Source organism: Lepeophtheirus salmonis, chromosome 1, assembly GCF_016086655.4.
Source record: "Lepeophtheirus salmonis chromosome 1, UVic_Lsal_1.4, whole genome shotgun sequence".
In the NCBI taxonomy this organism is placed as follows: Eukaryota; Metazoa; Arthropoda; class Copepoda; order Siphonostomatoida; family Caligidae; genus Lepeophtheirus; species Lepeophtheirus salmonis.
The window spans coordinates 6,559,855-6,585,090 of record NC_052131.2 but is presented as its reverse complement, the minus strand read 5'-3'; the positions used below and the strand labels follow the sequence as shown (position 1 = coordinate 6,585,090).

Genomic DNA, 25,236 nt, shown 5'->3' with positions numbered 1-25,236 from the left:
CAGTATACGTGACCGATAATTTCATTCCCAGTAAATTAATTCCTACTTTAATATTTAATGACGTCATACTGTCAAAAACAGTTAGTATTTTTTATGTATGTAGAGAGTTCCGAGCAGTCTGGAGATGACTGATGCCTTGTGATGGCATCCCATGAAAGATATATATTGTTTATGGATTAGAAAGGACGTCATCATAAGTCTTTAATAGTGAGTAAGAGTGGAATCCCGATCCGTGGATATTGTTCAGACCTAGGGAGGTGGTAGTAAATGACGTCATTAGTCATCCCTGCAGTCGTCAAAAATTACCAGTACTCCTTCACATCAATTTCATCACCTTTATTTATCTTATCACAGTTCAGATCTACGTAATTAATAGGTATGATTACTTGAGCCCCTCAGATCCTTTTCCAGGAATAAACCAAGTGACAAAACAAAGATCACGTGTTAATATTTGTACAAATTAGTGGACGTAGCGAAAACTACTTTTTTCCACCACTGCTATAGAGTATACTTAAATATTACTCTATAACTTACTACACTTAATTAAAAATGAGAATTTTGAAAAGAGAAGGAAAAGTTCCACACGTGATGAGGGGAAATGACAGTAATCTGTACTATCATTAAAACCCCATCACCAGTACGCCCAACAGTCGAGTTTCGCCTCTTTGTTTTTAAAGCTTTAGTTCAACAACATGACACCTATAATTGTGAAAGTAAAATTTGGTGTTTTATTAAAATATAATTATTTTTAATTATCTGTACCCAAAAGAAATTACTTTTAAAATATCCTTGGCCAACTATTAAGCCATTAAAACCACTTATTGTAGTAACATGTGTTGCTTATGATTTTTTTAATGTGTTTTTTTTTTTGTATGATAATTGTATTTTAAGGATGGAATTACTCATATTTTGACTTTTAACTTATTTTATAATTTGGTATTTGTTAATGGTACATTTCCTGTCTTTCTTCTCTTTTACTTTATAGACACATTTTCTTATGATATATTATATTAATTTATTCGCTTTTTACTATTTTTTGTGATAGTTATTAATAGTTTTTGGTCTGAATTTTTTTTCTTATAAATAATCTTATTTTTCATCAAAAAGTATTACTCACTTATTTTATTGAGACATTAAAGAAGGCAAAAAACTTTTTATTAATTGATATGGTCAATTCTTAATATCCTAGTAAAGATAATGTCGTCCATTATTATTTTTGCTTCAGGGAATATAAAAAGAAAACGTGTAGTTTATAATAAAAAATTAATGCGAGTGGACTAATTTCAACTTTTCTGGGGTGTATATATACCCCACAGACAGAAACATCCTTGCATTACGTACGACATATTTTCACTCCACTCTCTGAGTAAATTCTGAATTTATCGTATACGTTCTGTATCTAATGATGATGATATTTTATTAATTTAGGAGTTATTAACAGGTTATAGAATAAATAATCAAGGTTTCAGATAATATTTTTAAGCCTCTCTGATTCTTTGTCTACACTAATTATTTATATGAAAGAGATATATGGATGCAAAATGTGAATGGTCGTATTTTGTATGAAACATGTCGTGTTTGATGTCTATTTATGAAACAAGGAAAACAAATTTATCTATGGTTGACACAATTTAAAATCCTTGGCTGTTTAATTTTATAATTGTGGTAAAAAAATTATTAATAATTAAAGAATCTATCTTTGTAAAGAAAAAACAAATTTTAGCGATTAACAATCCATTATTGGTAGACAAATACCTTATTTTATGCTATATTTACATATTAGGGGCTAAATGATTTCTACATTTATATCGGATCCAACGTTCCGTATTTATAATATAATATGTACATTGAAACATTATGATATGTGACATTTCAGTTGTATCATATTTTCATAAACCCATGCAAAATTAATGAAAGAAATAAAATAGAGAAAATGAGAGTATTTAAGGGTCAGACTAGTTCAAAATTTATATATAAATTATTACTTCAGCTATTTATTTCTAATTATTTTATAGGAACGATCACTTTCATGTTAATTTAAGTACAATTAGTTTATAGAAATTGACAATTATAATTTGTCAAAGAATGAAATTGGGATTTAAACTTAATTTTGAAAAAAAAAAAAAAAACCTTCCTGCTAGTGTTTGTGTTGACTGGCCACAAATGCTAGGTTGGGTGTTAAATTAATTTTATATTTTTCCTTTATTTCAATACTTCATAAAAAGTGTTAAAATCATTCAATTGAAACATAGTTTGGTCTGTTCTGTTCGATAACTTGTAGCCAACAGAAATCCAAATTCATAACGCCCTTGACCCCATTTGCAAAAAAACCCTCAGATTACAGCCCTCATCGAGACAAAACTTGTACTCTCAAGCGCCTTTGGTCATAGACTGGAACAGGTGATAATCACTTACTTCCTGGCCCAGACTGTAGAATAGATGCATAGGACGTCATCAAAGATGTTTACCCCCTGGTGTTGTGTTGATGATGTCTTGTTGTCTCCTATTCAGCAATGTTGGGTGCTTCTGTTTGATCACCATTTTCAAACGGTCGTGTAGTTTATAGTAGAGAGCAGAATTGAGAGGGAAAAAATAATCGCTCGAACCACTTTTGTGCACCACAAACCGAAAAAATATCAGGCAATATACGATGCAAATTTTTTTGGTCGCCTTGACGCGTATTTCCCTTTCAGTTAGAACAAATGTAAAATTTCTACTTTTGAGACTTCAATACGCGATGGACAATCTTTCACAATTGATCGACCAAGCGCAATACTGTATAAAAAGCTTTTGTAGTATACATACAATCACAACTTTAAAATGATATATCGTATGATTTGATTTGCCCAATAATGAATAAAAAAAGAGGGTGGGAAATACGAAATTAATTTCTTCCTCAATAAGTTATAAAAATAACTAAGATATCCATTCGGTTTCAATTAGACATTTGTAAAGAAATAAATTATTTAAATCAATTAAGTTAGTACAACACGGATATTTTTTTTCCAGGCTCCAATAATATTTTTGGTTGATCAATAATAATGTCTAAAAAAAAGGAATTGCAGATGAATTTAATCTAAAAAATGACATAAAATAGAAACATAAATATATTTCTGTATTCATATTATAATTATTTAAATCAAGAAAAATATAATTCAATTCGTTAATATCAATTTGAAACCCCCTCATGGAATATACTTAAGCTCTTCAAAAAGTTAAATTGGTTCAATTTGATTATTAATGTATGCATGTAAAAATAAAATATAAATACATACAGTACAATATGTAATACAAATGTGTACATATTTTGTATATATCATCATTTATTTCTACTATATATGGTCCGTTAACAAATAAGCAAGTAAAAACAATTTTTTTCTAAATTGAGTGTGGATAAGAATTTTCTCCTTCCACGATTAATTGACAAATTTTATTAAAAAATGATCTGATTAACCCTTTGGAAGTGCCAAAAGTTCTACTTAAAGTAGAAAAAATTGATCATCACAATAAAATAATAAGAAATTTATATATTTAATTTTTAAGGTCATATTGGGCCTTAAATTCTTGGGTATCCTATATCATCCCACAAATTTAAATAAAAATCCCATAACTTACGTATATGAAATATTGGTCTGTATGCATATATTAAGTAAAAAATTTAACTGGGATTTTGTCCTTGTATTGACTCTTGTTCAAGATTGTTTTTATGTTAATAGAAGTTTCTGCAGGATAATATTAATATAATAACTTTTTTTTTTGAGAGGAGGCTTTTAGATATTTTTTGAAAAAAAGTACATATATTAATTTTTTTGAAAGAAATCTAAAAAATCCATAATTATTCTCAAAAAAGTATTTTTTAACTCTAACTGTAAAATCCACCATAATTCGCAAAAATTTAATTTCTTGGAAAAAAACTTACGAAAATAATTTTTTGGAGAAAAATTTCAAAAATTCATAGTTACAATTCCGAAAATAAAATTTTTTCTGAAAAAAATTTAAATGATTAAATTTACTTTCGAATATTAAATTTTCTAGTAAAAATGAAAAATTCCTTAATTAGAGTGGATTTTACCCCTGCAGACACCTGAGTTAATGCACAGAAAATTTTGGATTTTTTTTCAGTCTTTTGATTTATTTTCTGATATTCCCCCCCCCTTACATCCCTGATATAAGTCTCATCTACTAGACCTTTCGGGTCCATGCAAAGGAGAAAGCCTACAGTGTCCTTCATCCAAACACCCAGGGTGTAAGCCACTATCAGCCAGCACTGGGATGCCATGACAGGTGACCATATTTGCAGTGGGTGCATGGCTTTCTGCTGCCTCCTGAAATACATAATTGCCTCTATGGGCGGCTACATGAATGATTAAGAGAGCTCAGACCCAGATCTATTTAAAGTGTTACTTTTGTTGAAATTATAATGTTAATTAATAAATTATGTCTGGTTGAAGTTTCAATTTCAAAAGTGTTCAAATTTTAATGGACCACTCAGTAATTGGAAATATTTTTTATTTTTTAATCTTATTTACAAGACAACCTCAGTTAACTGTAACGATTTTTTTATACAAAATTTTAGTGACCAACTATTTTTAATTGCCTGGACATTTTTCTTTTTCAAAAGCACATCTAATTTGGGGGAATTTTTTACCAACTCATGAAATGCTCGGTTTTTTTGGAATAAGATTATTTTCAATAAGGTAAAAAAAAAAAAAAGAGGTCTGGTTTCCCTAATTTAATATATAATATGAATTTTCTCCAAATATATGAAATAAACGATAATTTCAAAATAATGAGAGTTCAACATCATTTTTTAATTAAAAATACCAAAGTGATTAAATAATAATAATAATTTAAGTTTAAACTTAACCAACTTCAAATTAAATTTATCTCCTATAAAAATTAATCTAATCCAGGACATAACCATTTTTTAGAAATCAAAATATGAACACCCTAGCTTTATTATAAATGTAAATTCTCAAAAATTGGTTAAGCTTTGGCCCCCTCTGGTGCGGCCCCTGCAAGATTTCTAAGTATAGAGAGAATATATTTTTGGGCTTACAGATATTTTTCTTCCCATTTAAATGCAGTCTATTAAATAAATACACAGTTGAATCAATTATATACATTTATTTAATCAAGAATCTAAATTTAAAATCAAATATTTAATAAAAAGACTTCTTTGAATAATTTAGATCACAAAATTAAAAAAAAAATAATTTTATGCTTTCGTTTAGTGATAAGGCCATTCCAAAAAAAATCCAGATGCCAATTCCGATGCAATTCTTATAAAAATTATCGATGCTGATTTTTTAATATTTTTAATAATAGTTAAAAAATACCATTTTGCCTTAGGGCATCCACAGGATTATTTCCTGAAAAAAAATGCAAAAGTTCATTAAATTTAAAATGTCTTGAAAAAAAATTTCAAGTATACAATTTAATTTTGAAATTTTTTTCAAAAATCTATAACTATCACTAGAAATTAACTTTTTAGGAAAAAAAAATCCAAACCCTACAATTGTTTATAAAAAGTAAAATTTTTTATACAAAAATGTGAAAAATATTAACAAAAAAAAACATCAAAATTAAAATACTTAGTTATTGACAGAAAGTTATTTAAAAATAATAATAATAATTTTGTTAAATTTTAAATTTTCTTGTAAAAAGTAAAAATTATTTAATTTTCGAGTGGTAATTTTTTTCATAACTTAGAAAAGTAATAATTAGTTAATTACCATTAATAAATAAGAATCATGATCGCAAATTAAATATTGCTTTCCTGATCCAAATTCCGATTTAAAAAAAAAAGTGATTCTCGATTTTGATTATTCTTCCCGAAAATACTTTCTTTATTTACATAATCATAATTACTCATCATCTGATTGTAAGAAAAAATTTAAAAAAACTGGATTTTGTATTTATAATTCTATAATATGCATTATACAGTCCAACTTTTGTTATGCGAGCAAGCAAGGTTAAACGAAAATGTCACTGCTTATTTTAGGTGACATCTTTTGGAACAATTCAAAAGATTAAAAATAAAATAGTGTATTAAATTTACGTCTGGCCAGTAATGGTATAATATTATTATTCTGAGTTCGAGAGGGAGAAAAAAAACATATATTTTATGGAAATAGATTTATTTCTTTCCAAGTATATATCATTTTTTAACTTCACAAAAAGGGTTTTTTAGTATATACTTGGTCACTTAATCTATGTGTTGTATTCAAATTTTCCGATGCCAATATAGTAAAAATAAAAAATTGAAAAAAGTTTTAAAAATTAAACTTTTGGCATACAAAATATTTTTTGAAACAAAATTTCAAATATACAATTATTTCCATTTTTTTAAATCAACAACTTTTGAAAAAGAATTAAATTTATGTTAAAAAGATTTTAGGGCCCAGGGCTAGTCTCAAAATTAAATTTTTGGAAAAAATTTCAAAACTTCACAAAAAAATAATCTTTTCTGATAAAAATTTCAAAAAACCACAGTTGTTCATAGAAAATAAATTAGTTTGGAAATAAATTCTAATATTAAATTTCTAATACAATTTTTTTTTGTTTGAAAAATTGAAATTTTATACTTAATAAATGAAAGTTAAGTTTTTTGGGAAAAAAATATGAGAAATCAAATTAAATTTCAAATTTGTAAAAAGCCAAAAAAATTAAATTTATTGGTGGAGTGGGGGGGCGGGCTATTTTTTTCTTCATAATTTAGAAATGTAATAAATTGTTAAATACCAGTAATATATATTAATTGGAATCGGAAGTCAAACATTATTTTGCTGATTCCGATCCTCTGATTCCAATTAATTGTCCCAGAACTCATAAGTCTATGTAAGTTTAAAAAGTAATCCTTTAAAGCAGATCATATTTGAACAAATGAAATCATTTGTGTCAATAATGGCCGGGGATTGTAGGACACACTTATTACTGTTTCTTATAAAATGACTTCCTCGCTTGGAAACTGGTTATGATCTCTTAGTTCAGTGACACACTTGAATCAGGCAACAATTTTACCAGTTTTCATTGTTTATTAAAAATTGGCGGGGACTTGGACTCAAGACGTGTGATTTGACTCGGAATTAAGTCCATATTATTTTGAAGATTTTTTACTTGACTTGATCTAAGAATAAAAGACTTAAGACTTAACTTGAACTTGATCTCAGAAACTTGCAACTCTGCGACTTGTACTCAAAAGCTATAATATAGGAATATGGACTTGACTTAGTAAAAATATGGAAGGGTTTAACTTGGACTTGTAGAATAAGGACTTTTACTTACCTCTGATATTAAATGTCATCAAAATTGGAAGTGGTCTGATGAAAAGTTGAATTTTTTAGAGGGCGATTTAATATACCCAATTAATTCATATATTTAAATTTATTCCATTCCAACAATTAATAATCTTGTTCAGAATGTAAATCATTAATTAATATAACACCGTAATTTTTTTGACATATTATTTATTTAATGATATTTACTTTTTTGCAAACTTGAGTATATTTAAAAAAATTTCATAATTAAAAGAGAGAAAAAATAAATACACTTATGAATGCATTAAATCAAACTGATTATGTTATTAAATTGTGTTGGCAGAACAGGGTCAGAATGTTTAAATAAATTTTTCAGAACATGCAAATGAATACGTTTATAATAAGATAATATAAAAAATAAAAGAAATACATGGTGAGTCAAAATTAGAGTCCCATTAACTTTAATGTCATTCAACTCATACTGGTGTGTGCAGCGTTTTCGTTGTCCATTTTTGCAACGGCAGTTTGTTTTGAAAAATATTGATGTTGGGAAGTTCTAGAATAGTATATAGACAATTTTGAGCACTTTTGGTTTCACTCTGCATCTGATCTTAATACAATAAACTTTGCAATGTACCGCGTGTCTTACCAATTCGTAAATGAAGCTTTGGAAGTGTTTCATTGACTTCCTATATAATTCACCAATTTTTTCAAGTTCACAACATTTGATAAAGCAATAAACAATTCTTTAAAACCAATTTCTTCAACAGACCAAGGACAATCGAGATGGAGGATAAGATCAATCTTGAGTCAGTGCTTGACACAGGAATGATTTATGAAGAGATATCCCGCATTAAGGGTCTAAGTACCAAGTTAAAAAGCTAAATAACGACAACAAGAACCTTGAAACAAAACCTGGAAATCGATGTCCACAAAAGCTGAAAAGCTGTTTGAAGACAACTGGAAAATTTCTGGTCCTGGTCAATATTGCCTCTGTTCTCACCAAAATACAAACCCATTCACTATAGCATCTAGGGTGCCATCGAAAAAAAGGTTTATTTCATCTTCTATGTGAATTTAGATGCCTCTAAGAGAAAGAGTGGGATATCAAGTCAAAGGAATACGTGAAGAAGATTTGCAAGGCCCGCAGATCTAGAATCGAGCTCATAGTGGAGGCCAAGGGTGACCACTCTTAAGTTTAATTGTTAATATAAAGTTTGATTGTCTTAATAATTAAATTTTTTGATAAGTTGGAGAAAATTCGTTCACAATTCGCAGGGCACACTGTAAAGTATGGTCAAAGGAACTCTAAGTCAGTGACAAGGTATTTCCCCAAGTTACGCATAACAAGCACATTTGAATGATATATTCGTCAAGTATAGGACAATATTGAACATGTAAAAAAGTTTTATGATAATATACATTCCAATACAAACCATCATTTTAACCATCATTTTAAAGACAAGAGTTATTTTATATTTGTGGACTTTAATTGCTCTATTGACTGTCTGTTGCTATTTTTAAAAAAATAAAATAAAATAAAAAATATTTGGGCCGTTCTCTATTTGACTTAACATAGTTTAATTATTTATAGGTAGATTTAAAAATGGATAAACATACTCGAATATTTATGAGTTATATTTGCAAAAAATAAATAAAAAAAACATGTTGTAAATAGTCATATTTCATTTGTAAAAAAATATGTGTAGCAGAATTATTTGATTTGAAGCCCCTAGAGTTTGCGAGTAAATAAAACATGAGACATGACCATTTGCATTAAAAGCAGGTTATAAGTGTCTATGTAGGTATAAACATATATAAAGGATATCGGGAGAAGAGTTGGTCTCACAAAAATATCATTTATATATACACCCACACTAGATTTGGTGACCTACTTAAGCAAATGTTTAATGTAAATATATATATTTTAAGGAGACGAGGAAAGACGAGTGGAAGGAAATAGACGCTAAATACCACTCTATATCAAGCAATATATTTGCAAGAATACCTTGCATTCTACATAAAGTACATTACTTACTTTTATAATTCATAAATAAATCCCTCATCTTCTATAAGCAGAGGCACTATATATATACATTTAGAAACTACTATTTCAGGAAATAAAGAATAATAGTAACAGGCTTGGAAAATAGAAATAAAAATACTTTTCAGGTTTTGCTTGTTTAAGTCAAAATGTTTTTTTACTCTAACTAGGGATATGACCTTTCTAGAGAAAAAATACAGTTTTATCATAGAAAAAGAAAAATAGTTGCTTAAATTATTTGGTTTTTAAAATATATTAATCCATGTAAGGTTGTTGTAGTAAGAAGATCTTCTTCTAAAAGAAGAATTAAAGAGTTCTCTCCTGTCTTTTTTATAATTTGTTTGATTGAAATTTACATTAAAATTATATAATACGAGTATGTATAATGTCTTACAAGGTCTAAGGGTGTTTACACAGCCATATTCTGTTTTCAAATTTAGAAGTGTTACAAAATAGAAAACTTTGTTTAGGAGGTCACCTGCACAAACCAGTCGCTTTTTCAGTTTCCCTTACCTGACCACTTAATACAAGATGGACTATATATTTAAATAAAAATTATAATATTCTCCTTGTGCTGATACTATTATATTTTATAAATATTTAAATTCTTATAACAATTATTTAATTTGTATCCCTCCTTATAATATAACAGACAGCTGATGTCATGAAAAAGTATATAAATCAATTGCATCATAATGTATCGTTCCTTCTTTCTTCCGTCACTCTATCAAATTTGCATCCCTCCTGATGACCTTACTTATTAAAAATATGCTTTTGAAAGATTATTTTTTAATTTCGGAGTATTTTATGGGGTAAATAATTCATGTGTTATAAGCTTCTACAGAAATAGTCCCTCTGTTATTTTGACAAAAAAAATTAATTTTTAACTCACCCTTTTAATATACAAAATCAAAAAATTGGCAATCTTCTAATCTATTTTCAAAGCAAAGAACATTTTTGTTCAAAGAAATGTAGTTCAAAAATTGTTATTTTTACCATTTAATTATGATATTTTTATAAAATAAAAGTGTTTCTTTATGTTTATTTTTCTTTTGGTATTATCTGTAACTATTAGTAGAATAATAAATAAGTGGACGTACATGCTTTTAAATTAATTTGGAAAGTACGAGTAAATACACATTCCAAGCATTCTGAAGTGATCATAAACTTCTCAAAGTAAATAGTAAGTTGTTGAATCTTAATTATATATACATTGTAGAGCCATGCATGAATAGCTTCTATTATGTATATGTTTGTATTTATACAAACATATACACAGATATAATAGTTATTTTATGTATGTAAATTGATTAATTAAAAACACAAAAAGACACCAAAAATTTTGTCTCTCCGAAATATTTTTAGTTGTATATTTTATTCTAATAACTCTTGCCACACTGTTCATTAATCCGTAATGGGGAATAGGCCTTGTTTACTTAATAGTATATATCCCTTTCTATATCCTATGAGATGTTCTAAGAGAAATTGAGAAAAACAGGAGTTACAAACCTCCGTTCCTCTTAGTTTCCAAACATTTCCAGAAGATGGATCAGTTTAACTGAGAAATCAGGGCGGAAATCAGTTGTGAGAAACCTGCTATCCTCATCCAGGGAAGATGAATGAGGTTTCGTCTTGCAACGTCCACAATCTTTATATGCAAATCTTGAGAAAATGAGGGTGATATGTTACGTTTATTCTGTAAGGATCACATCAAATCCTTCTTTCATTTGTTCTATGAATGTGGAAATACTTTTGAGTAGTTGACCTTGTGACGAAAATTATGGAAAAAAAATAACAGAAAAATATGGTTTATGAATTTAGGAGAAAGATTGGCTTTTAGCCATACTCTCCACAACTCAGGTGCCCTTATAAACCGACTCTTTGATAAAAAAAAATTGTGCGATAGATAATTCAACTGAACAATAGCTCAGTTATAAGAACGTCTATCATCTATGATTAAATAAATAGATAACTTATAATTTGCAGTCCTTTTAAAACAAACGAAAAATGAATTATCCGGAGTGTCGATTATCTTAAAGATGTTCTTCTTCGATTGTTGCGAAGATTTTATGAAGTCAAACTCTTTCAAAAAATGACACACGACCAAGAAAGTGTTTTTTACTTTAAATATTTAATTAAAAGCACTGTTTATTAACATTAAATACACGCGTTCCTTTTATCACTAACTTTAAATATATATATAGTGTTTTGTAATCAAGAACTATTTTGCAAAAATAATGTGTTTGTATATAAAGTACTTAATATCTTACATGTTATATTATTTTCCTGTTTGAGTACTCAAAAATCAAATATACTGGTCTGAGCTTTCAAGTCAAGTCTCGAGCTTTTTATTGTTCAGACAAGTAGAGTCATCAAAATTTGGACTCAAGTCCAAGTGGTGTTGCAATTCTTGAGCACAATTTTACACCTATGTTAAAAGTAAATTGTTTAGGTAGGCAAGAATAATGTTCTTTCTTGCGGCTATGAGAGGAAAAAAAATTTGTAACATAGCATGTTTTTGTTTATTAATAGATTATTTACTTATTTGTTTACATAGATAGTAAAGTGGCGCCACTTTCTAGAGAAGAACTAATTTTGTTATTTTTTTTTTTTTATCAAACTTTTCGGTAGATTTCTTTTAATAATTATACGTTTCTTTAAGTTTGAGCTCCATTTTTGAGTTCCAAAAAAAAAAAAAAACCAAGACACACCCAGAGAAAATAAACTTTTTTTTTGCAAAATTTTATAATGATTTCAAATATTTGTTTATATTTCAAGTAAAAAATCCAATTGTGAGGAAATGCAATTTATAGACCTATAAATTTTATTTGAAAATAAATAACAATTTAATTTTTTATTTGTTTTTTTTATACCGAGTGCATTCATTTGAGGCGTAAATAATTGGTCTTTTATTTTCAAAAGATTATTTGTTCTAAAGGGTCTAGTTCAGCAGAAATATTGGTTTATTAAATGTAGAAATCAATCTACATTTATATCATAATATATAAAAACTCTATAATATCCCTTCCATTCCGTACACGAATACAGGCGTTAATATAAAGTCGACGCATTTTTTGGCGGATTTACTTAAAGATTAGCCTATTTTATTTCTGATTCAACGTAGCCCAAAAATAAAAATTTTTATCTGGTTAAGATTTGGATTGCTAGGGAGGGGAAGGACAATTAAGACATGGCATGATTTTTTTCTGGCTAATGGCGGATCAGGGATCATCAGTCTTTAGAAAAGCCTTACAAATCTGTTGCACAGTCTGGATATGGACACCAGTGACATTGAGATCTCCCAAATTGAAATCTTCCTGATCTTCTTTACCAAAATCATCTTGTCACCTCAACGGCATTATAACAATTGATACAGTTGAATCAACAACGTTACTTCCGACAAAAAATAGACGCTATCAGATGCATCACAAAATTACCGGTCGACACAAGCGCCGATTTGATCTTACTCATTGTACTTTCCTGGGGGTATTTAGTCACTTCAAACCATTTCATACAAATTTCAGCAATATCAAACCCTTAATATAATAAATTTTACTCCTTAACACCAGGGTTTAAAATTTATGTGTTAAATTTGATAAAAGTGCCACATAGGCAAATATTATTTTATGACAAAATTGATCAACAACATACAAATTATGAAAGTAGTGTTTTTGAAAAATCTAATAAGTATATAATTAGTTAATTATCATTGTCTACTCAGCATAGTATGACAGATTTTAAAATGTTATATGATTGGGATAATTATCCTCGGTCTTTTTTGTTTTTCTTCTTTTTCAAAATGTCGCAGTACGCGTTGTTTAGAGTATGATTATAATTAAAACTCAGGCTTTTAGAAGGTACTGCATTGAAATATTTTATTCTCTTTTACGACCTATATTTACTTTTATTCTTGGTAGGATTTTATTAACAGAAATATTCATGTCATATTTTTTTAAAATGTACATTTGTTTTTATACATGTCATAATTTTACTGTCTTGTACACACTGAAAATATACAATTTATTTCATACCCAAAATACATTATAGTTTATAACTAATTTAATAATCATTTTGAATAAAAGTGCATAAAACAACAGAAACTAAACATAAATAATATTCCCTCTTGAGGCAAATTATTTATCCTTCTACTATTTTCTTGGGGTGTAAGTAAACCCCGGTTTCTTTTTTAACAAAGTGTCTTCGTTTTTGTTTTTATTTGTATACATTTTTGTTCCTCTTTAAATATGAATTTTGGATTTATCTTCTTAAATCTACATTTATTTTGTCTCTTTTTATTTTCAAGAGTTATTCTGTATTATTCTGATCGAAGTATTATTAAGCCAAAATATAAATAATTAACAAAAATTGACAATATATTTGAAAGATCGGAGCAGAATAATTTAAACATGAACTCTAATGTCCACAATATCTCTTAACAGACTAATGATAAATTTAATTCAAAAAATCATTCCATTTTTTTTTCTATAGGAGCTGAAGATATTTTTTTTTTTTCATTAAAAATATCAATGATATCAAATTAATGGCCGTTGAACTATCATTTTAATATTTGGTAAGTATTACAATCTAAAAAAACACCATTAAAAAATAAATAAATTGAGATTCAGTACTGAGAATTGCTAAAGTTGTACATCAATAGACGTATATTGACCTGGAATATTTACTAAATAGTTCTGGTAGTGGGTTGTTTAAAATGATAATGAAGTACTTAAGTTAGGATTTGAAGGTAAAATACCGAAGGATTAAGCAGAATCTAACTAATAATTTGTTTTGTGTATTACTTTGCTTACACTTTTTTTTATTTTTTTTTATTCCATTATTTCTATATACACAATGACCGAATCTAAACATAGCACATTATAAAGGACGATCAAGAACAAAAGAATTGGTTTTTTTCTTTATCTAAACGACCTGTTCAATCAAAAATAATATATCCAAAGATTTTTGTCTATGTACATACATACTTATTTATGCCAACATTTCTTGGTTCGTAGAGAATATTATACTCTAAGCTATAACCAATCAGTTTTATATTACGTAGGTGTATAGCCTCTGCCAAATAGATAAAATGAATACGAGTGAAATCTCTGATTTGATAAACACAATTTATCTCTAAAAAAGTTTGCCCATGTACAGTCCCTATATTGATCCTTCAAAATCGGTGAACTATAATACACAATACTATATAAATTCTTCCTTGATCTAAGGGCGTAGGTTTATATCCCAATTTTGCAACCAATAATAGTGACAACTACCGGGATTGGAAAATGTTTTGGTGACACTCCAATTGTTGCTGCCGTAATTTGCCAATGCAAACACCCGGTCATTTGGTCGTTGTAGACAGAGCTCTGAGTTGGGCATTTAGAATGATGAAAAACCAGTGTAGAATGAGCATGTAAAAAAGAAACTGAAAATCGATATGGTAACCCTGACAATTTGAAGAATATTGGAGGAGAGAAAGATTAATGCTCATGACGTTTCTTTAGATCAGCTACAATCAGCTGTGACAAGAGAAGAAGGAGAAAAGGAAATAAATATTTGCTAGAACCACTCCGATATCGATCCCCAATTATAGTTTGAGTCCAACAAGGACTTACAGTCATAAATCTTCAACAAATCCACAGGGTTAGGCTCTGAATTTTATGACCACACATGAACTTTCTAACAGATTTTGAATATAATTAATTAGGAAAGGATGTTCACTAATGTCGAGTAAATAATAATGACAACTACTAAGGGAAATATAATTAAAAGAGCCATCCAAAAATGCATTTAAAGAAAATTATGCAGGTCAAATTTCATTTACTTTTTTTCACATAGTTTTTATCGCCAGAACTTTTTGTACGCTCCTGAAACTTTTAGTGAAATAAGAAACATAACTTTTTTACTGATGTAATAATAGTATTGAATCTAGGAATTATTCTCATATTTTGCTATTTATTGGTAGGTTTTATAAAACTTTTTTTTATTTCAACTTCGTTCTATTACTTTCGCTTTTTTCAAACTTTGAGACGCAGATATTGATATTTGCATACAAAAGCTGTTATTTTGTACATATAGAGTACGGAAAATCATCAAAATGGATGAGAATATATATCCAAAACTTGTTAAAATTAATAAATGTTTCATATAAAATTTGTATCAAAAATAAAATTATAATGTTTTAACTTCTTAAAATGAAAACAGATTAAATATTGTTGAAACTCAAAACATTATATAAGTATATTCTTTTTTTCAAGATTTTGAACTAATAAAAGTATTTTGACATTTAAATGGATCAAATAGTTAAGAAAATTGTACCATTTAAAATTATCACACATTAAAGCAAGGTAATGTAAATCAATTCGTTTTATTTTATGGGTGACGTTTTACCACAGTTCATTAACTATGTTAAAAAAAAACTTTATTATCAATGTATTAATGAACAAATGCATGTTTTTATCCCTTAATTTCATTGTTCTGAATATTTTTTGGGATTTTATGTATACGGGAAATCCTGTACTTATTCTGTTATTATACGGAGTAATAATATAAAAAAGTATATCATAAATATACCATGATGGTCCATTAAAATATGAACACATTAAATTTATAACTTGAACAAAAGGAGATGGTTTCTTTCATTGCGTGTGTCAAAAGTGGCCTCTCCAACCTATCAAAGCTCTTTCCACCCACTTTTTTTATAGAGCACTAGACAGTCTGGTGTGAAACCCCTAGATCTCTTGTTTGGGCCCTTGTGGGTTTGAGAAGATAGGCCTGAGCTGTTTGCCTTATATGCTCCGGATCCAGTTGGGTCATTTTGACATATCTCTTCATCCTTAGTCAAGGGTTTGGACTTGTTGACGCCGTAGACGGTGGTCCTGGAGACGTCCACTGCTTAGAGTGCATAAAGATGGAAATTTGTCAACCACGTTCAAGGGTCATTTTCTTGACTTGTACGTAAGCTAGGGAACTCACGCTTGTATTGTATTTTAAGTAGTTGTTAATATTTCAATACATCGAAATATGAGTTAATTTTAATTATTCAATCTTCATTTATTATTGAATTAGTAAGTGTTTAGATTTCAATCTACCACCTGGTATTAAGTAAAACTAGTTTATTTTTATTTTTAATGTATAAAAACAAAAACCTTAATTTCAAAGTATGTAGTATTTACTTACGGGATCCCGTTATTTCTCGAAAAGGATAATTTTCCTCAGTACCTACTTCTTTAATTGGAGAAGAATAAAATGCACATAACTATTTGTGTAGGTGAGTGAAATAAGTAAAAAAAATAGAAGAAGGACTATTCTTAAGTAATTTCCAGGTTGTACTTTCTCTGTTTGTTCATATTCCCTTAATTAAATTTATTTTCTTCGAGGTCAAGTAAAACACAAACACATAAAGTTTATACAAAGCTTAGTACACCTAAGAAGAACTACTGTTTGTTTTTCCAATAACCTAGATATTCATAAAAGGATTAACATTTGGGTATTTCTCGGTATTAGAATCCATTTAATATGAGGAGTAATCATTTGTCAGAAATGAAACTTTTTTTTTATATGAAGATTGTTTTTTTTTTCTTTTCGTTTTACAGTCAAACTTTCATTAGACAGTCAGACAAAGGAAACTGAAAAAGTGACTTATATACTTAGTTCAACTCTTAAACAAAGTTCGATATTCGGGAAAACATCAAAAGTTTAAATTAATGGATAAAATAATACAATGAATGATAATACTTAAGTGTATGAAGTAAAGGTATATCCTTCACTCTCAGATAGAGGAGGAGAGCAAGACAGAAATGTGGGGAAAGCATTGATTTATGTGCATGCAACATATATTGTAGTGTTATAAAATCCCTGTGCAGAAACTGGAGATGACCATTTTTCTAAATCAGGTGATCTTTAGACCAGATTTGACTATATTTACATTGAAAAAAGGAACCCCCATTTTAGAAATCTATGTTTCCTCTTCTTAAAGTAAAATAACGTTATTCTCTTCACGTTTCAAATTATTTTCTTCATCTGTACTTATGCATATTATACAAATATACTTTTTTCTCATTTTTTTTTTCTCAAAAGTTGTACATGCAGAATAAAGATGTTGTATTAGTGGAGGGTATAGTATGTAATGTGGTTCAGAAATCCCAATGGCGTATTTCATATTTTAAATATTTTGGAGAACGAAAGTACCTCTAACAAAATTATGTAAGGAAAAGTATATTTAAACTTTAAAATAACACATTTTTTAAGTTAAATTTAAAGGATATATTATTCCTATCTTCAAATTGGTATTATAAAAGTTATCTCAAAATAAAAAATTAATGTGAGTGTATCATGTTTCGAAAATATCAATATATTTTCCTCAAAAAATGTTTGGTTATTTTAGAAAATAACATTGATATTTGGGACGGTACTTTTTTGTACTACTATTTGTGAACGTAGATTTTCTTTTTAACTTAAATGTATTACCCAATCTTGATACTTAGATAATAAAATTATACAAAGTCTTAGCGCGAAACAATCATATTTTAGTTTAGTTTATTTTTTGGCATTCAATCGTGGGTTTATTTATACTTTTGTCAAAAGCTAATCAAAATCATCAAAAACGGGATTTTGGAATAACTTTAAAATTCGTTTTTTTAGATGATCTTATATGAAAACTTATTGTAATTTTTAACCAATAAAAAGTGTAAAATAGTAGAATTTTCCAATTTCAAATTAACAATAACAAAATTTTATATCAGAAAATTAATTACTCATTGTTGAAAAACTTCTTCAGTACTACTATAATAAAAGATTTTAAACAAGTAAAATTTTGTTATCTTGTGATAGATTAAATGATCCATCCGAAACTATGTTTTTAAATCATCGTTTCTCAAAGTGGATGCCCCTGCACACTGAATGTGTGGGGTTTTTTAATTTTTTTTTTTTAATGGCTAGTGGGAAGACTTTATCTTCTTGACTGGCATAAAGACAATATAAGGGGAAAAGACGTCATGTATATCAATCAAGATTTTTTTTTCTTATCTCTCATTCTGATTCGTCTAAAATTCAGTTTATGTGCTATTGTCATCTCTTGCGCAGTTAATTGATATCAAGTGTTTTAACTAAAATTCATATAATGCAACTTAATATAAGTTAACGTTCTTCCTTCCGTTTTAGTCTCTTAAGACTGACAAACTGCGTAACTTCAGATATTTATCAAGTCATAATTTGGAGTTCCTTTGTGAATCAAGATGGACTGGATATGTTTCCCCTACTCCATGTGCATTTATATATAGAATGCATTGGTAACCTGTATTTTTAAAGGATTTACTATTACTATGTTTTAATATCAGATATAGTTAGTATTAAGCTCTGTTCATTACTTTCCTGTCTAAATAAGCAAAGAATTTTGATATTTTTTCTATTATCGTTTTAAACATATTTTACACAAGGGTGTCTTGAGAAAAACAATTGAAAAAGTTTAAGAATCATTACTATAACTATTACTATTTTGACAGTATACTCTTTGAAAATAAATTATAAATACATATTTTATTAAGTTTTGAGTTTTCAATATTTTCAATTTAGAAACATTATAGCATCTGTTGAAAAAGAAGAAACTTTCTTATAATAAAAAGTTTGATACATTTAAAAATAAAAATTTATTTATTTTTGTCTAACGAATAAATTTTGAGTATATTGCAGCTGCAGCGTTAATATAATATTCCTTGTAAATAAATTAATTACTACAAATGCGTTTGAAATTTTTTTTTTTTACAAGCTACATCTCTGAAATGGAAGCAATAAGCGTACAATCATATAATAATATACTAATTCATTGTTTTCCAAAGTTATAAAGCAAATAAAACTAAATTAGGTAGTTTTGTATATTATATTCACGACATATTTCCACAAAATTGTCATAAACATAAATATTAGTAATAAGATTTTATAATAAATTATTATGGACCGACCTAAATAATAAAGCATCTAGCCCTTGTGAAGTAATTTATCAAAATCTGGCTCTTTTATCAATAGTGTCACTGAAAGAATATTGAATAAAACAAAAACAAAAAAAGATTATAACAGAACGTTATATTTTTAGCGTTATGTAATCAGGACAATAAACTAAACGGATTTATACAATTTAGAATTGCAAAGAAAAGTTTTCATAAATTTTTGTAATGGTTAAAATTATGAAATTAAAAAAAAACTTTCAAGTACTAAAAAAACACCATATTTTTAATACAAAATCTGTAATAAAGTAACTAGAGGCCAATAATTGTAATTTATAAGTACATTTTTAATTTCAAATATGATATGGTATTTTTTGTTTCTAAGGAAGTTTGTGTTCTCTTATTAAAACCCCTCCATGTTTTAATTATGAAGTATGTATTTATCTATTAGAGTTTAATACTAATGTTTTGCATATTTCTACTTAAATTTATTAAGATTATACTTATTTTATATTCATTTAATCTGTTAGTTGCAATTGGTGACTAAGTAATAACTTAAATGAAGAATGAATGAGATTTGGTCAAACTTTCTTAAATGAAACAACAACTTACATAAATTCGATTGTTAAGTTACGAGCTGTATTTAAAAAAAGTGTTACTTTATAATATATAAAAAATATATATACAAGCTGTGTTCAAAAATCAAGGTGACTTTGTATTTTTTAGGAAAAAGTATTTGTTTATTAATCAATATGTATGTTGCCCCCTTCAAAGAAATCCCCCTTAAATACATAAGCACTTTTCGGTATAGCCTTGAGGGCTTTAAGCAATGCAGTCTTTATACCCTAAATCGTTGCAAATCTATGTCCTTTCAAAGGACTCTTCAGTTTTGGTAACAAAAAAAAAGTTACATGGGGCCAAATCCGGTAAGTGTTGTGGCTGAGGATTGATTGTGGTGTTGTTGTTTTTTTGGCTAAAAAATCTACCACATGCAACGATGATATAGCAGGAGTATTATTGTGATGCAAAAGCCATGAATTGTTTTTCCACAATTCCGGACATTTTCTTCATATTGCTTCTCCCAAGCTGCCCATTACTACAAAATAATACTCTTTATTGATCGTGCCGCCATTGCGTAAAAACTCTAGATGCACTATACTACGGTAGTCGAAAAAAACAGCTATCAAAACTTTGACATTTGATCAAACTTGCCGTACTTTTTTTAGTCTTGGCTCGCGTGAGCTCTTCCATTGGGATGATTGGGCTATGGTTTCTAAATCATAACCATATATCTATGATTTTTCAACAGTTATGCCCTTTTTGAGCAAATCTGCGTCATCATTGACGTCTATCAGCAGCTCATGAGCGAAGGGACGATTATTTTGGTCAAATTGTGTGGTTTTGGAACAAACTTAGTTGACACTTGTCTATGACCGAAACATTTTAAAAAAAATTATACCCTGAGCCAAACGATATGTGCAAATTATTTGATTAATGTTTTACAATATTAAAAAATGGCACAACACGCAAAGTACCCCTAATCCTTATGCCTCTCCCAAACAAAACTAAACATTTTATATAGCTGAAACAGTAAATATATGTTCCTGGCTAATGTACTAGCACAAAAAAAATTAAAAAAATCGAGCATTCCGAATGTACGTTGCCTGCCAAATTTGAAAAGTACAGTCAAACCTGTATTATGCGGTCAGGAAAGGGAAACTAAAACAGTGACTTTTTAAACCAGATTGAGTATTTTGGAACAATTAAAAACTTGAAAATAGTGTATAAAAAAATACAATAAAGAATATAATTTACGTTTGGGTAGCAATTGGATAATATTCAATCTAAAAAAGGGAGGGAAAAAAAGATGCAAAATGCATATTGTATTTATTAATTCGTCAAGAGAGCCTGTATTAAAAGCAGAGGTGCTTAAAACATGTCTTAGAATGTGGAGGTGGTTTTTTCAAGTAGCCAATCTAAACAGATTTTTTTAAATTTTCTAAAGCTGTTATTATTAGTTTGTCATTCTGGAGAAGGGAACATCTACATATAAAATAATAACTGATGCCTGTGCTCATAAAATATGGAGAGGAACAATGAGGGTCTAAGGGGGAATTAATTTTACTATAAGTACTAAAATTAAAGTAGACAAACATCAGAATAATTCTAGCCTATATGTCCTTGTTATATACTGAGTAGTATTTGTATTTATTTTCTTCCTCTCATGGCTACTTGCATCCGATTAAAAAAAACAAAAAACATCATGACAGCTAAGCAACACTCTAACCAAATATTCTTCAATTTTTTAGAATTACCGCAGTCTATCTTGTTTTTTTGTTTTTTTAACATACGGCCAGAATATGTTTTACGCAGAGTGATATAAATCCGGTGAAAATTTTAGTTGGTCGGCTTTTTGGAATTGGTAATCTGAAGAATTAATTTTCTCTTCCTTAGCAGCTGTCGTTATTATTTAATTCTCGAGTAGTGAACATCCATTCCTAAAAAAATTCAATTATATTCAAAACCTGATTGAACATTCGTGTGTCCTCATAAAAGACGAAGCATAACCCTTAGGATTTGTTGAAGAATTAAAATTGTAAATCCATGTTGAGCTCAGAGTAGAATTGGAGATCAACATTGGAGTAATTCTTGTAAATGTCCTTGTTTATATCCTTCATAAAGTTTTTTACCTTATGAAATTCCTACGTGGGAACTAAATATGGCCACATAGTTTAGTAAAATGCTTAAATCAGGAGACAACTAGACCAGGTTTAACCGTTTTGTATATATTCGACATAAAATTTATTTATCCAGTACGAAAATAAATTATTAACCTTTTTAAATTTAACGGTTTTATAAAATGTAAGTAACATAACATATTTTTTTTTTTTGATAGAAAAAGATTAATTGTTTTCATAAAATTTGTATACAAAGACTTATGTATACATTTATGGTGTTAAGTAGGACTATCATGCGTTTGGGTTCTCAAAAAATAATGTATAATTATATAGAAGCATAAATGTACGTGTATCATAGATAATAAATGATTGAGAACTTGCATTTTTATCTATTAATATATAGATGCTCAATAATTGAATACTTTTTCTTTTCTATAATTGAAAGATTAATTAGATGCAAAAAATAAACAGACTTTTAGGAAGGATAAATTTGAAAATCCATTTATACTAGTGTTGGGATTAAGTCTAATACAGATTTATAATTGATTTTTTTTTTTTTCAATTATGCACCAATTTATACGGTGCAGCTTAAATACTATTCTTTTTCCAGTTTGACTCTATAAACCGAATTTCTCCCCATCCCAGTAATAAGAGATGTATCACGTCTTGACTTTTCCGAAAAACCCCTTCCCTTAAAAAAGAAACAGAAAAATAGTGGTAAGTATAGTTGGTTGTTGAAGACCTCAATCATTAAGGCCTGTGTCTCCATGAGTGCAAAGTACATAAAGAGTGTCTGTCGTAGCTTCCACCACCGCTTCGAGCCCACCATCAATTCTGAGGGTGGATATATGTATTGACTAAAACATGTTCTTTGGGCTTTGATTCATTGTTAATAAACTTGTTTACTAATTCATGGATAATACTTTGTTTGTTAAAGTGGGTAAATATTAACAATGGCCTGTATGTGCAGTAAATTCTTCAATGTGCCCGATCTAGACTTAACTTCTATAAATGACCAAATTATTTCAATCTCACTCAAATTATAACAGTCTCAGAACGTTCTAGCATTTTCAGATCGACAACAACACTAATCTACTCACTTATATAGTAGATAGATTCTACAGATTTATGTTTTCGTGTACATACACAAATACCTTCTTTTACAAAATAAGGGGTCAGAATAAACTCCATATATTATGTACATACATATATCTAAGGAAATAAAGAATGTGTTTTCTTATGTATGTTGTTAATAGTGTCATAAACAAATAAAGGTCATGCTAATGTACATGTCTTGTGTTGTTCAACATGAAAGTAAAGAGACTGAAAAAAATATTTTAGTGGTATAAAAAATTTGCGTAGTTAAATAACAATAAAAGCGTGTTTACACCCTTAGAAAGTTTTTATGGTCAAAAATAGAAAAGACATACAATGCTCAAAACATAACAAAAGCGGAGGAGAATATAAAATAGTGCTATTAGTTTTGTTTGGAAGGGGGGGTATGGAGAGCGTGGAATGTGTGTTTCTTGACTAGAAGGTAGTTTAAATGTCGTCGCTAAATAATAACTTGTTTTTTTTTATTATTATTGATAGGATTTATTGTCTAATATGGATATAACAAATGAAAAAATGTACATCTGTGATGAAATACTATGAATATAATTATGATGATTTAATATAAATATGTATTTTTTAAACTGTGTAAATATATAATACATATACTAGGAAAGGGTCACTTGGCGCTGATCGGACCAAAGAATGAGCGGGAAATCACATTGACAAGGTACATTATTATTTCTTCTTAATGTTTAGACCCCATCGGTGCGGGCGAGCATTATAATATATAAAATATTATAGGATAAAAAAAATTATGTTTTAGACTTCAAATAACATAACAACATATATACATGAAAAAATGTGTCTAAATGGGACGTCATTTTTTATTTTTGAAAAAAAATATCCAAATTGAAAAAGGCAAAGAAAAATGTATCATACTTTTTATGTTTTAATGTGCTAATTTTGCAAAAAGTAGTAAATAGCGTTTATTGGAATTGTAATGCGAATAAAAAAAATATAGCAATATTCTTTTCGTACTTGCAAAAACAAAAAAATATAGAAGATAATGTCGTATAAGAAAATGTTGTTCCTACTTTTGTTGAGGACAATTTTAGTGGAAAAAAATTAATGGATGAATGCACCAATTTATTGATTTTCCAATAAATGGTTTTGAAATCAATAAACTATTTCGCCGTTTTAAACGCGCCAGAACCCTGATACAATTTTCGTATTTACAAAACTACTTTTTAGTTAGGCAATTCTTCTATAACTATGGAATTGTCCAGTGCTTGCTATTAACAAGAAGGAATTCGAATACAACACATCATTTTTTTTTAATTATTAGGAGAAAAACTAAGAAAAATCGACAGCTGACAACAGAAAATAGTGCAACATTTTATATGTAAATAAACTAATAACATGATTAATATCAAACGTGAAGTGAGTCCGGTTGGGGATTTTTCAAATCTGATATTGATAGGGTTTCTAGATACCCTTTAAGGTTGGCGTGGACCATTCTGAGGCACTCACTCCTCTAATACATCCCTCTATATTCTTTTTACTTTAACCGTCATGAAGTCCAAATTTTGATGAGAAGTGTTACATGCTGTGAACGTGATATCTTTTCTCGTAATGCTTGACTTCCATATCAGAATTCCCAACCTTTATTAGGACACCTTCATCCTCCATCTGATCAAACCTGTTAGCCACGTCATCCAACCACAAGGCTGATCAGCTCTTGCTGTGACTGCTATTGCTACAAGATCATCAAAGGCTTCCACAGTCTTTCTTTAGTCTTATGCCCTTCAAATGAGACCATTGGAGCACTCACGGATATCTTAGATTTCTTTCTTGGTGATTACGACGTTGAAGAGATCTAAGTCCCATTGTAATATTTAAAATTCGGCTTTGGTTATTGATGAAATTAAAAGAAATAACTCAATATTTAGTCAAAATACTTTAAATTATAAACTTCTCTTCAAAATTTGCTGATGATGTAATACACAAAAATAATAATTAATATTTGATTAATCCTTCTCAACATTACAAAGCTGAAATATTATTTTTTTGGCGTTAATAAAAGAAACATTAACTTGTATCATACAAAAAGTGAGTTATATAAACGACATAAATTTCATCATAAATAACATGTCAGTATTGTTGCAAATCATTTATATTCATACTACACTTTTGTAGTGACAATAGTACACAGTATTAATTAATTTGGTCATATAAGATATAATTATGTACATTTAAAA

At 28.3% G+C, this 25,236-nt stretch overlaps 1 protein-coding gene across 4 annotated transcripts in view; it reads left to right on the top strand.

Moving 5' to 3' along the window:
* LOC121115573 (glutamate-gated chloride channel) overlaps positions 1-25,236 on the top strand; it is a 263,024-nt gene that overhangs the window by 180,615 nt on the left and 57,173 nt on the right. The window lies entirely within an intron of this gene.